The sequence below is a fragment of the Hibiscus syriacus genome, unplaced genomic scaffold (assembly GCF_006381635.1).
Source record: "Hibiscus syriacus cultivar Baekdansim isolate YM2019G1 unplaced genomic scaffold, ASM638163v2 tig00010927_pilon, whole genome shotgun sequence".
Lineage (NCBI taxonomy): Eukaryota > Viridiplantae > Streptophyta > Magnoliopsida > Malvales > Malvaceae > Hibiscus > Hibiscus syriacus.
The window spans coordinates 674,967-689,370 of NW_024062238.1; the positions used below are offsets into that span (position 1 = coordinate 674,967).

A 14,404-nucleotide genomic window follows, 5' to 3' on the forward strand; every position below is an offset into this window, starting at 1 on the left:
GACAACTCCTTCAAGATCATGGTGCATGAGATAGAGCCTTCATTCAAGCCAAACTCTTGGACTCCTGAAGAAGACGAATCTCATTAGATCTTGTCTCTCTAATTGTGTTTTGATTTAGTTTATATGGTTGCAGGTGTTGCGTCCCTTTGTATTATGTTCTGTTGCGTTGTTTTAATTCTATTGCTGGAGGTGTATTTAGAAATAAGGTGATTCGATTGTGACTTTGGATGAGGTTTTATGAGCTTAAGGTGTTTGTTGTAATGGTGAATATCACCATAGGAGGATATTCCGTGTTATCTTTTGTATTGGGTATTATTATTAATAAACTTGGAGGTACTATTTTCTTCCTTCCAATGTTCGTTAACATACTTCTTAGTATGTGAACGAATACGAAGGGAGTTTTTAATGAGACCTCCAACTTCTATAAAAAACAATGCATGGGGTTAGTAGCGTATAATTATTACCCAAGTCCTCGAGGGTGCAACTAGTAACTCATACCAGTTTGTTGAAGAAAAAATTTGGAGATCAAAGCGTTATCTCATTGGATCCTTCCCAGTTTGGACATGAGGGAAAGTTGAAGGTCCCCTGACTATGGTGCTCGACAAACATATGGAGAAGAAGCAAAATCATGTGCAATGGACGAACTTAAGGCTAGAAAACGTCACTAGGGTAAACTATATTGTGCCTAAAGCACAATTCCTAGTTTTTGATCAATGGGGACAAGGATCCTTTCATGGAGGGGGTATTGTCATGAGTAGTAGAGATATAGAAACAATTGGAGAAGCCGGGGGAGAATTGGGGGAATGAAAGTAGGGTTTGGGATTTCAATTGAGAAAATTAGGGTAATTGGGAATACAAAATTAGAAGGGTTAGTCACTTACCTGATGGACCAAATCAGGGGAAGGAATCATGCCAGTAGCACCTGCAGGAGAAAGAATTCTGTTAGAAAACTGTACTGCCAGCTGGTAAATTGGTTAGAATTGTACAATGTTAACAAATAAAACGTGTACTGAACCAAGAGGAAATCATCTGAAAATTGAATGAAATTATTCTCTTCTTCAAGCTCTCTTTCTTCTCAAAATCTTCTTCTCTTCATCTCTATTTCTATTTCTTCGATTCTTGTTCTTCTCCGATTCTCTTGGGTCATAACATCCTCTTTAGCTTATGTGAGTTTTTCATTGCATTTGCTATCCTTAATCTCAGCGGTTGTATTATGGCATGCTGTTTTGTATTCTCCTGTAGGGAGAGATGGTTTAACTTATAACATGCTGAACGATATTCATAATCATTGGAAATTTGCTGAAACAGTGAGGATCAAGTGTCTTGGGGTCCCTACTGTTGACATGAAGAATGTATGCAGGCAGCTTGAGGTATAAACAGCGTACTACGCTCAGCTCAAGCATTTTCAAGGGAAGGGATTTCCTTTTCCTTTTAATATCTTTATGTTTCTGGATGTGATGGGTTCCCACACTATGATCTCATGTATGTGTTTTGTATTCTCCGTATATGTACTTGTTTCTTCGAATATCATGAATTGAAGTATTATACATGAAAGTAACCATGAGGTACTTTCTTTCATAATGGATTTTGAATAACTATTGCAGGATAAAACATTTGGAAAGATCATCCAGAGGCATGGTGGTACACTTATTTTGTACAGAGGCAGGAATTATAATTGCAAGAAAAGGCCTGTAATTCCTTTAATGTTGTGGAAACCTCAGGAACCTGTTTATCCAGGTTGATTAAAACTACTATTGATGGTCTAAGCATCGAAGAAACAAAAGAGAAGAAAAAGAGACGACTGGCTGTTCCTGCTCTAACGAAACTCGGTACCATTTGTTTCTTACTGCTGGCTGCCGGTATTTGACTTGCTTTTACGTGGTTATTGATCACAAATAAAATTTGCAGCCAAGAATGGGTATGATAGTAGTTTAGTACCCATGGTTAGAGATGCTTTTCTGGTCAGTGAGCTGGTGCGTATAGACTGCACTAGACTTGAAAGAAGTGATTACAAGAAAATAGGCTGCAAGCTCAGGGTAAATATTCTGTTTATCATAACTTTGTTTGCTGAAGGAACTGGCTTAATTCTGATCTGATTTGCACTAGCACATTAAAGAGTCATTGAGCTTTCAGTCTTAGAATACATATCTGTATTTTCAATAGCTTTGTGGAGTTAGCTTGCCCTTGGTTCCTTGCATTATTGAACTAGTATATTTGTTCTCGAATCCGACAACTTCGGTTTTCATACAGGACCTGGTTCCCTGTATCCTTATGGCATTTGATAAGGAGCAGGTTGCTGTGTGGAGGGGAAAAGACTATAAGCCTCCAGAGGATGGGCATTCTTCACCGATCGGGAGTTTTTTGATGACCTAAGCTGTGATACGGATAGATCTGATAGCTCTGATGAGGGTAAGGATCAATAGGTCTTCATCTGTATTGTATGTGGTCACCCTAAATGAAACCATTTTCCTTATATAAGAAATGAAAATGGTTGAAAGTATACAATTTAAGACCTTGGAGAAATGCAGGATTAGATGAAAGATATCTAAACCATTTTCCTATTTTTATTAACACTCTTTCAAATTTAAAACGGAATTTAGAAATCTAAATTCCCGAAAGCCATCCAAGAAAATATAATTCCCAACTTTTTAAGTACATGGGCTAAATCTCAAAATTTATCAAAGCATAAGGACTGATGACATATTCGAACCATTGCTTTTCTTTTCTATACTTTTAAATTATATCCCGAATATATTCTTAAGAAATATTATTTTGGCGTTTCACCCAAAATTATTGATGTGGAATCTTCAGGTTAAGTTAAATCGAGACAAGTTATGTCAAGTTAATTTAATGATTCTACATGAGTCAAATTGGATTCGGGATGATTTGTGTGTTTTTTATATAGAAGAGGTATCGTTAAAATCTCCTTTCATAACAAGGCCGATCTTGATAGCGGGAGGAAGAAAAGAGTGCTCGAAACAATAGTTTTAAAAACTTCCAACTCAGGGTCAAATGCATCCAGTCCAGAAAAAAAATAAAGCAAAAAACAATATAAACACAACACCTAGTAAAATCATACAATCGAAAACAAACAAAATTCCACTTTTAGCAAGAGCAAGAGCATCAGCATCAATATCAATGTTCCCTGCTCTCTGAATCAGTCTAAGGCAGACACTCTCGGCCTTAATAGTGTCTGCAATCGAAGTAACCAAAGGCAAGAAAAACGCAGGGCTTGAGTCGATGTTAAGCACCTAATCAACTACTGCCGTGCAATCACTCTCTACTATAAGCCTCAACCCGAAATGCAGAAAGTCTGGTAAGAACAATTCTAGCCCGTGTTTTAACGCTGAAAGCTCAGCAAAGACGGGGGACCACGACCAATGGGGGCTGAAAACGATCCAATGATCATCCCATCGCTATTTTTGAAAATCCCTCTTATTCCACCAGAACCACCATTTCTAGGCATGGCACCATCCACGTTCAATTTAATAAAACCCACTGGGGAAGCTGACCAAGACACTATAATGAAGGGGTTAGAACGCTCATGCACTAAATCTGTCAATTCCTAATAATATCATCCGCATACAGAACCATCTTCGGGTGCTTAGCTATAAACCAAGAAGCCAGACAACATTTAACTAGAAAACAGAGCTGAAGGACGTCCATGCTACAATTTTGGAAAACCTTTTCATTTCGAAACAGCGACACAGACCACAATATGGCAGACAAAATAAGGTGCCAAACAGAATTCTTAGGGATAGAGATGCTACCTCATGCCACTCCAAAATGAAAGATTTAGGATTCTCATGAAAGGCAAGGGAGAGATCCTAAAACTTCGCGATGGACATCCAGATTAACCAAGAAACTTTGCATGAAAATAGCAGATGAGCAATCGATTCTAGGTGCGTACCACAAAGGGACATTCCACGTCAGCAACTGATCCAATCTGTCTCTTTGCTAGTTCCTCTCGAACTGGAATTCGATTTTGAATGACCATCCACATTAACAATTCGACCTGCTCCAGTCCACACAAATCTGTTCCAATCAAAAGCATCATCCGAGAACCTAAATAATAAACTTTTAAATGAACAAACAGAAAGCTTTCCTTCATTAGACTCAGACCAACAAATCCATTCTTTATTAAAATTGCTTGGCCTTATTAGAGGTCACGTGTGTTTAGCTGAGGGGCTGTTAGCAGTCTGTTAGTCAGTTTGTTAGTAAGCTAGGTGGTTGCCATGTAAACTGTATATAAGTAAGGTTCCTGTACTTATAGAAGACACACTTTTACTCAATATACAAAAGATTACTTTCAGTTGTTAGTTCTTTGAGGTTTTCCATTAGGCCTAAAATCACCAAGCAATGCCAATAGTTCCACCCACTGTTCGTGTTCCCAACCGAACAATTGCCTTCCCAACCTTACGTTCCATGACCACCCTTCTTCAATTTTGGTTACCAAATCTGCAATATACCCTTCTTTATCACAGGCAAGGGCGAAAATACGAGAAAACATAACTTTAAGAGGGGAAACAGTTAGCCAAGCATCCCAAAAACAGATGGATCTTCCATCCCCTACAATGAAGGAAATATTATCCCTTCTACATTTTCCCAAATGGTCATCATTAAAGAATGAGTTGATCACACCTTTCCATACCCAATAGTCACGATTACGCAAGGGCCAATCAAGGAGAAGGCCAGAACTATCAAACTTGTACTTGCACTTTACCACCATATACCATAACATGTCTTTTCTCGTTTGCGAATTATATACCCACTTCCCTAAGAGGGCACGATTCTGCACTGCCAAATCGGTAATACCAAGGCCTCCCAAACTTTTAGGTTTACACAGTCGACCATTTTACCCAATGTAATTTCTTCTTTTCAATTGATCGTCCCACTAAAATTAGACATAAGGCTCGTCAACTTGCGCTAGATCTGTAACACCTCAAATTAGGGGTTAAATTATGAGTTTCTGAAACTTATGGATAATTTTAGTAAGTACAGGAAATTCAGGGACTTAGTCTTGATTTTTCCCATTTTCTCTTAATGGTGAAAAATAAACCCGATTAAACATATTCCCCCGATTAGTAAGAAAACAAATCCCCAAATTATCCAATCCCTAAAAATCCTCCCCCAACCGAAGCCTCGCCGGCCTCTCCAAATCAACCACCGTCTGGCCACCATTCGTCGCTCTGACACCACCAATAGACTCACCATCGAATGATGATCAAAACCTGACCACCCTCCTACCGTGAAAAGCTGCCGTCAGCTATGAATCGAAGATCAAAGTAGCGACGAAAACCCATCGCCTGTACCGTCGTGTTCCTCGTCTCTTTCCTTACAAAATCTGATAAGGATCCTCTCCTCACTGTCGCTGCTACGTTCGATCGCCGTGGGTAAGTCGTTGGTCACTTTTATAGGTATTTCAATCATGATTTTGGCTGATTGTTGATGATGTTGGATTGATTTGGTCAAGTGCTTGAGCAGGGTGTAATCGGAAGCGCGGAACTGCCTCCGTCGTTGTCGCACGCGCCGCCATGCGTCGGCGGTGTGTGGGGGCTTGTTTTGGTCTGGGAAAATTTCTAGAACTGGGTTGACCAGACCCGTATGTCTGATTCGACCCGACCGAACCCCCTTGTCAGATCCGACCTGACTCGCCTAGTCCAGTCCAGTAACTGAGTCAACTCGACTGAGTTAACTCGTTAACTTTGATCGAGTCAACCCGTTGACTGTTGACTTTGACCGATTAGACCGTTGATTTTGACTTTGACCAAAAAGTTAACTTTTTTGAAAATGTCATATTTTATGTTTTGTGACGCCCTGAGTCTGAATTTGAGGTCCGTTTTTCCAAATTCGCATCCGGTAAGCCGTTTTCAATGATTTATCTTCATATTCAAGTTGGTTTTTCGATTAAGTTCAGTTTCTGACGTAAAATTATCAGAAAATCTGCATAGGATTGATTTGAAAAATAACTCCGAAAGGACATATTGGATCAATTATCAGAAAATCTGCTTAGGATTGATTTGAAAGGAATTACTGAAATGTCCTTGAGCTTCGTAGTAACTATAATAACCTTCAATGATCAAAAGAACAAAATACCATGAACGCTAAAGGAACTAGAATTCATTCAAGCCTAATTTATCAAAAGTATGCCACTAACATATTTGAATGAAATGACGATGATACGCTTAAGTGTTAAGCACAATGGATGGCTATGATAATGGAGACTACCCGAGAACTCATATCTTGATCCACTTGAACCTTGGAATCATCGATCTAAATTTTGGATCCATATTGGAATGCCCTGTAACACCCCCAACCCGTATCCGACCCGGATACGAATCCGAGGTGTCACATTGACTTTTCAAACGTTTTTCTTTACAAATTAGGTAAATATTCAAATTCACATTTTAAGAAAAATTAACATTTTTCATTAATTACAATTATATGATTTTACAAAATTGATCAGAGAGTATAAAATTCAAATCTCTATTTACATGCCAACTACATTCCTTATAACAAAATACATACTATTCAAATACATTTTTGATATGATATCTGGAAATGAGAAGCTGACTTGTCTTGCTCCTTAATCTCATTGCAACCTACGTGTGAAACACTCACACGCTAAGTCATTGACTTAGTGAGGCATATAAAACATATTAACTCCTAACAATGCATGAACATTTAATACTATCATATCATACAAAATCATACACCTTTTCATGTAACAAATACATACATGCACATATATCATCATCTACATCTTATGATTATCATATATTATTACCATTAATCTCTCTAATCCTATAATCTTGTCCTTAACACTCATATACATCATATAATACAATTTCACAAAGCAAACACATAACATCATATTTAGTTTATTTATGTTATCTCTTTTATTAGCCCATGGTACACTTGTGAGAACTAAAGATATGTGAGTACATTGAGGTTGTGCACAAATGCTGTCACCACAGCTCGTATAATTACACCGAAGTGCCATAGAATGTATCGAACAACCACATAGGTATGTCACGAAGGACCACATAGGTATATCCCAAAGGACCACATATATGTCCCGAAGGACCACATAGAAATCTTCTTAAGGACCATATATATTCCAAAGGACCAAATATGTGTCTCAAAGAACCACATATATGTTCCAAAGGATTACATATATGTCCTGAAGGACCACATAGAACCCTCAACTCTTGGCATGCCAACTATACCCCTATCTCTCATATCACATAACATGGGCATTATCCTTTATGTTTGTCACATATTCACATAGTCACATAAATCATCACATAACTTATATCATTTCACATGTAGTCTCATAACTTCTTATCACGTAGATCAAATAACATTCTTGTGCATTCTCATAGCTCATCACCACATAGTTTATATTCTTTTTCACATAATCACGTAGATCAATATCATTGAACTTATTTTACTGTCTCATGTTATTACATAAACATATAATCTCATATGGTCACTTAGATCATCACATATACCTTTACTTATATATCTCATATCATTTCTCATATAACCACATATGTTCTTTCTAATAACATATTTCATATATGCATATAATTATCATATCATATAACTTATGTTTTATTCTCTTATATTCACATAGATCACATAACATATAAAGCATACAAGGCATATTCACACAGTAAAATCATAATCATTATTCTACTCATACAATCATATATTCAAAATGTCAGAAATAGACTTGTCGCAAGTCTAATTTCCTTCAAATCTCATCCTAGTATGCACTCACCTTAGCCTCACTAGTCCAAGCAATATACTTATCTCTTTCTTGATTGATCGTATCTCGTTGACTCATCCGATACTTGCTTCCATTCGATATCTACATAATTCATATAATCGAAATGAATATCGAAATTCGAATTACTCTAAAGATTTTTACTAATGTAAACTAATCAAAACACTAATTTCCAAATTTCAACTTGAATAGTATCGATACTATAAGTACAATACCGATACTTCTATGCTTATGGTATCGATACCATCCTACGGTATCGATACCTAGTCTGGGTTATGGAATTCATTCTAAAAATGGTATCAATACTAATACATTGGTATCGATACTACCACTTCGGTATCGATACCTCATGAAGAATTGTCAATATATTCCTTATGGTATCGATACTGTTCATGCAGTATCGATACCTACCCAATATTTTCACCTATTATTGCTTTGTAGTATCGGTATTACTTATCCACTACCGATACCATTAACCCAGAATATACTCCTGCAATCCAAAAATTACTAACAATTCACCTAAATTTCACTTTTACAACTCCATTCATTCCATTAAACTCAACTATACTCACTTTAACCATCTTTTATCATTATAACACATCATCATCTTTAATATCTCTCCACAATTCTTTAAATTAAGAATCTTACTAAACTTTCAACATGTTCTAAACTCATTTTCTAACACTTTATACTTCTTATTCTAACCAATGATAAGTCAATTCTAACTTCAAAATTCATTTATTTATTCTCATTCACAAATTCACTTAAATCCTCCTTTTATTAAATTACCCATAACTTGTCCATCTTTTAGTTTTACACCACCCTAAACTTTCCTTAAGCTTTCTTAACACTCCAAGAACCAAAACCAACATTAAAATGAAAGAAATAATCAATAGAAATCATACTCACCTTTAAGCGGGAGCTCTTAGTAACGAGGAAGAAGATAACAATGTTCCAGACTTCTCTTTTTCCTTTCCCCCATTTTCCATGTGTTTTATATCCCTAAAAAAGGGAATATAAATGTCTTTCCTTTGAAAAGGCCATAATACCCTTCCAATAGTTCAACTTTGGTATCAAGTCCTAAACTAAATTTCCAAAATAGATCCTTGAACTTTTAAATTTATTCTAATTAAACCACAATTTTTTTTAATTCTTATAATTTGGTCATTGGCCTTGTTTTGGGGATGTTACAAATCTCCCCCTTAAGAAAATTCATCCTCAAATTTTCACTGCACATATAGATGAGAATAATGTCTACACATATATTCTAATGTTCTCAGGTTGCCTCCTCAATTTAAGCTTTCGTGTTTACCGTTACTAAACTTGCCTTTCTGTCCTTCAATTCTTCACTACCTTTTTCCTTTATACATCCATATCATGTCACTTATCATGAAGACAATAACCTAAATTCTTATCACTTAAGATCATGAGTCAATTGATTTCCTTCATCAATCTCTAATTGTCTTGCAATAATAACCAAACCTTTTATTCCATTATGACTTCAAAAATAACATGATTGTCCTTAACAACTTAATCAAAGAAAATATAATCATTCGATTATATCTTAAACTTCTTTAATACATATAATCAAATCCTTATCCCTATTTGACTACATCTATTTGATCAAGAAACACAACCTTAAATCTTCATCTGATATGATTAAGGCATACGTCTTACAAAATAAAAAAATCTTTTCAAACTTTTCTACTACATCATTTGCTTCCTTCAAATATACAAATCCTTTTCTCCTTAATTACATCACATATACATGGTCTAGATACACAACTATACATAAATCCACTCCATACTTGATTAGCTCAACCTGATATTTTCTTCAAATCTTTTATCTCTATATACTTACCATCACATAACCTTGTTAGTCAACACCAACTCTTTCAATCTAGTATGCAAGTCCTCATCAAACGAATCATATACACCCTTTTCAGTTAGAACTACTCACTAGCAATTTACTCAACCTATTGAATTCGTACTTGTAGTCATATATGGTGAAATTCCCTTGTTTCAACTCATAAACTCTTACTTCATATGTCTTATAAACTGGTCACCGATATACTCATTCTTGAACTCTTCTAAAAACAATAACCACATCAATTGTTCTTGTAAAGGCATTCCCTGAGGTGCCCGCTCTTCATTCTTCCTGGCCAGGGCAGGTCAATTGCTACCACCATTAGGTCTATTACCTCTCGCTTCACTTCAGAGACTCTCACGGTTAAACATCTAACATAACAGTTCTATTCTATAAACAAGACAACATACTCCTTACACTATCAGATCAGAAAATTTTCACTTTGTGTTGGTATGTATACATTTTAAAACTCTTTTTGACTTTGATTTAAGTCTAGAATCGGCTAAAACTTAGCTTTGATACCATTAAATATAACACCCCTAACCCGTACTCGACCCAGATACAAATCTGAGGTGTCACATTGACTTTCCAAAATATTTTTCTTTACAAATTAGCTAAAAATTCAAATTCACATTTTAAGAGAAATGAACATTTTTCATTAATTACAATTATATGATTTTACAAAATTGATTAGAGCGTATACAATTCAAATCTCTATTTACATACCAACTACAATTCTTATAACAAAATACATATTATTCAAATATATTTATGATATGATCTCTGGAAAAGAGAAGTTGATTTGTCTTGCTCCTCTTTGCTCCTTAATCTCATCTCAACCTACGTGTGAAACACTCACACGCTAAGTCGTTGACTTAGTGAGGCATATAAAACATATAATGTAAACTTTAACTCCTAACAATGCATGCACATTTAATACTATCATATCATACAAAATCATATACCCTTTCATGTAACAAATACTTACATGCACATATATCATCATCTACATTCTTATAATTATCATATATTATTACCATTAATCCTTCTAATCTTATATAATATTGTCCTTAACACTCATGCACATCATATAATACAATTTCACAAAGCAAACACATAACATCATATTTAGTTTATTTATGTTATCTCCTTTATTAGCCCATGGTACACTTGTGAGAACTAAAGATATGTGAGTACATTGAGGTTGTGCACAAATGATGTCACCACAGCTCGTATAATTGCACCGAAGTTCAACATAGAATGTCCCGAATGACCATATAGGTATGTCCCGAAGGACCACATAGAAATATCCTTAAGGACCATATATATATTCCAAAGGACCAAATATATGTCTTGAAGAACCGCATATATGTTCCAAAGGATTACATATGTCCCGAAGGACCACTTAGAACCCTCGATTCTTGGTATGCCAACTATACCCTAGCTCTCATATCACATAACATGGGCATTATCATTTATGTTTGTCACATATTCACATAGTCACATAAATCATCATGTAACTTATATCATTTAACATGTAGTCTCATAACTTCTTATCATGTAGATCAAATAACATTCTCGTGTATGTCATAGCTCATCACCATATAGTTATATTCTTTTTCACATAATCACGTAGATCAATATCATTGAACTTATTTTACTGTCTCATGTTATTACATAGACATATAATCTAATATGGTCACTTAGATCATCATATATACATTACTTATATATCTCATATTATTTCTCATATAACCACATATGTCATGTCTAATAACATGTTTCATATATACATATAGTTATCATCATATAACTTATGTTTTATTCTCTTTATTCACATAGATCACATAACACTTTAAGCATACAAGGTATATTCACACAGTACAATCATAATAATTATTCTACTCATACAATCATATATTCAAAATGTCGGAAACAGACTTGTCACAAGTCTAATTTCCTGCAAATCATATTTCATCCTAGTATGCACTCACCTTAGCCTTACTAGTCCAAGCAATATACTTATCTCTTCTTGATCGATCGTATCTCGTTGACTTATCTGATACTTGTTTCCGTTCGATATCTACATAATTCATATAATCGTTATGAATATCAGAATTCGAATTACTCTAAAAGATTTTTACTAATGTAAACTAATCAAAACACTAATTTCTAAATTTCAACTTGAATAGTATCGATACTGTAAGTACAGTACCGATACTTCTATGCTTATGGTATCGATACTATCCTACGGTATCGATACCTAGTCTGGGTTATGGAATTCATTCTAAAAGTGGTATCAATACTGATACATTGATGTTGATACTTATGGTACCGATACTACCACTTCGGTATCGATACCTCATGAAGAATTGCCAATATTTACCTTATGGTATCGATACTGTTCATGCAGTATCGATACCTACCCAATACTTCCACCTATTATTGCTTTGTAGTATCGTACTACTCATCCACTACCGATACCATCAACCTAGAATATATTCCTACAATCCAAAATTACTAACAATTCACCTAAACTCCACTTTTATAACTTTTTTCATGCCATTAAACTCAACTATACCCACTTTAACCATCTTTATCACTAACATGTCATCATCTTTAATATCTCTCCATAATTCTTTAAACTAAGAATCTTACTAAACTTTCAACATGTTCTAAACTCATTTTCTAACACTCTATACTTCTTATTCTAACCAATGATAAGTCAATTCCAACTTCAAAATTTATTTATTTATTCTTATTCACAAATTCATTTAAATCCTCATTTTATTAAATGACCCATAACTGTTCAATCTTTTAGTTTTACACTACCCTAATCTTTCCTTAAGCTTTCTTAACACTCTAAGAACAAACTTTAAAATGAAAGAAATAATCAATAGAAATCATACTCACCTTTAAGCGAGAGCTCTCAGCAACGAGGAAGAAGATAACAATGTTCCAGACTTCTCTTTTTCCTTTCCCCCATTTTTCACGTGTTTTATATCCCTTAAAAAGGGAAGATAAAAATCTTTCCTTTGAAAAGACCATAATACCCTTCCAATAATTAAACTTTGATATAAAGTCCTAAACAAAATTTCCAAAATAGATCCTTGAACTTTTCAAGTTATTCTAATTAAACCACTAAATTCTTAATTCTTATAATTTGGTCACTGACACTATTTTGGGGATGTTACATACCCTGAAGTGTAAAATGACCCAAAGAAAGTGTAAACATTGAAATAACTAAATACCCTCAAGCTCAGAAATGATTAAATCAACCTCGAATACCAAAATAACTTTATTATATGACCAAGTTGAACTGAATGGAAGTACCGCATGTATCTGAATTTCAGAAACGTCCGAATTACTCTGGAAACTCTGAAGTGATTGAGATAGATTTAACTACTAAATGACCTAAATACCCTCATAACCTAGAAATAAGTTATTGTTATTGGATAAATTCTAGAAACTCTAAGAAAAATGAGTATTATATCGCCCTTAAAGGTCGGGGAGTACGACTCAAGTACATTGGTCATCTTGAAGACTGTTAGAATTCATAAATTAAGCTAATACCATCAGAATAAGTAGAGCTTCCTCAAGAACTGATCAAGGATGATTCTGATATTGATCATATCAACTGGTGTAGTAAGTAATTGAATTATAATGAAGTACCATAGTCCGAATGATTGAAAAGTAGTGTAGTGTTGGGATCATTGGTTCAATTGGACTTCAAATCCTAATAATTCAATGCATAACCCTAAATACCCCTGATTGTTTGAGTAATGGAATCACTCTCCGTAAATCTTAATATATAATTATTCTGATATAAAGATTCATGAACAATATCCTAAATGTACCTGAATAAAAAGGGGGTCCTAAGGTATAAATTTTAATGGTATGATAGATCCGTTAGTAATCGATCCTTTTTATAGGACCTCGATCCTGTAATCCGATCAAATTACATAAGTTTCATGTTTTCCGTTCCTGATAACTACCAAGTGCCTCTGAAAAATACTTGGATACTTTAGTGTGTTCCCCACATACTACATGATTGTCTTATATGTTTTGAAATATGTTCATTGAAATTATTGATTTTCTGGCTTATGAACCACGTCTACATGGTATGTGTTTTTTGATTACAGTTTTCACTAAAAATATGATTGTTCTTGATTTATGGAATCATGGAATTTAATGGTTTATGAACTATGGTTTTCCATTTTCACTGTTTATACTTGAACTATTTTATTGGGATATTATCTTGGTAGGCTAAAGGTTCAGCTCTGATCAAGTTGTTAAATCCTTATGAACCTAAGGTGACCCTTGGGTAGGCTCTGAGGCCACGAGAAACTTTATTGGGTAGGCTCCAATGCATATCATTTGCAGCATAACTTAAGTCGAGAATGGTTATCTACCAACCAAAGACCTTCGAGTTCGACTAGGCTCAGCTCTAAGGCATATCATTTGTAGCATAGCTTAAGTCGAGAAGGGCTATCTACCAAAGAACCTCAAGTTTGATTACACTCAGCTTCGAGGGCACATCATTTACAGCATAACTCAAGGATAGAAGGGTTATCTGTCACCAAAATACCTTCGAGTTCGACTACGCTAAGCTCCAAGGCATATCATTTGCAGCATAACTTAAGTCGAGAAGGGTTATATGCTAACCAAAGACCTCCGAGCTCGACTACGCTCAGATCCAAGGCACATTATTTGCATTATAGCTTAAGTCGAGAAGGGCTATCTGC

General features: G+C 35.0%; 1 long non-coding RNA gene across 2 annotated transcripts; it reads left to right on the forward strand.

Moving 5' to 3' along the window:
* The first annotated feature begins 1,239 nt into the window (after positions 1 to 1,239).
* On the forward strand, positions 1,240 to 2,502 carry LOC120204441. 2 transcript variants are annotated; one of them, XR_005523936.1, is made up of 4 exons: positions 1,240 to 1,370; positions 1,605 to 1,829; positions 1,909 to 2,036; positions 2,251 to 2,502. It is a non-coding gene; the product is annotated as an uncharacterized LOC120204441 (long non-coding RNA). The 2 variants fall into 2 exon arrangements; XR_005523935.1 differs by having other exon boundaries at positions 1,605 to 2,036.
* Positions 2,503 to 14,404: the final 11,902 nt, after the last annotated feature.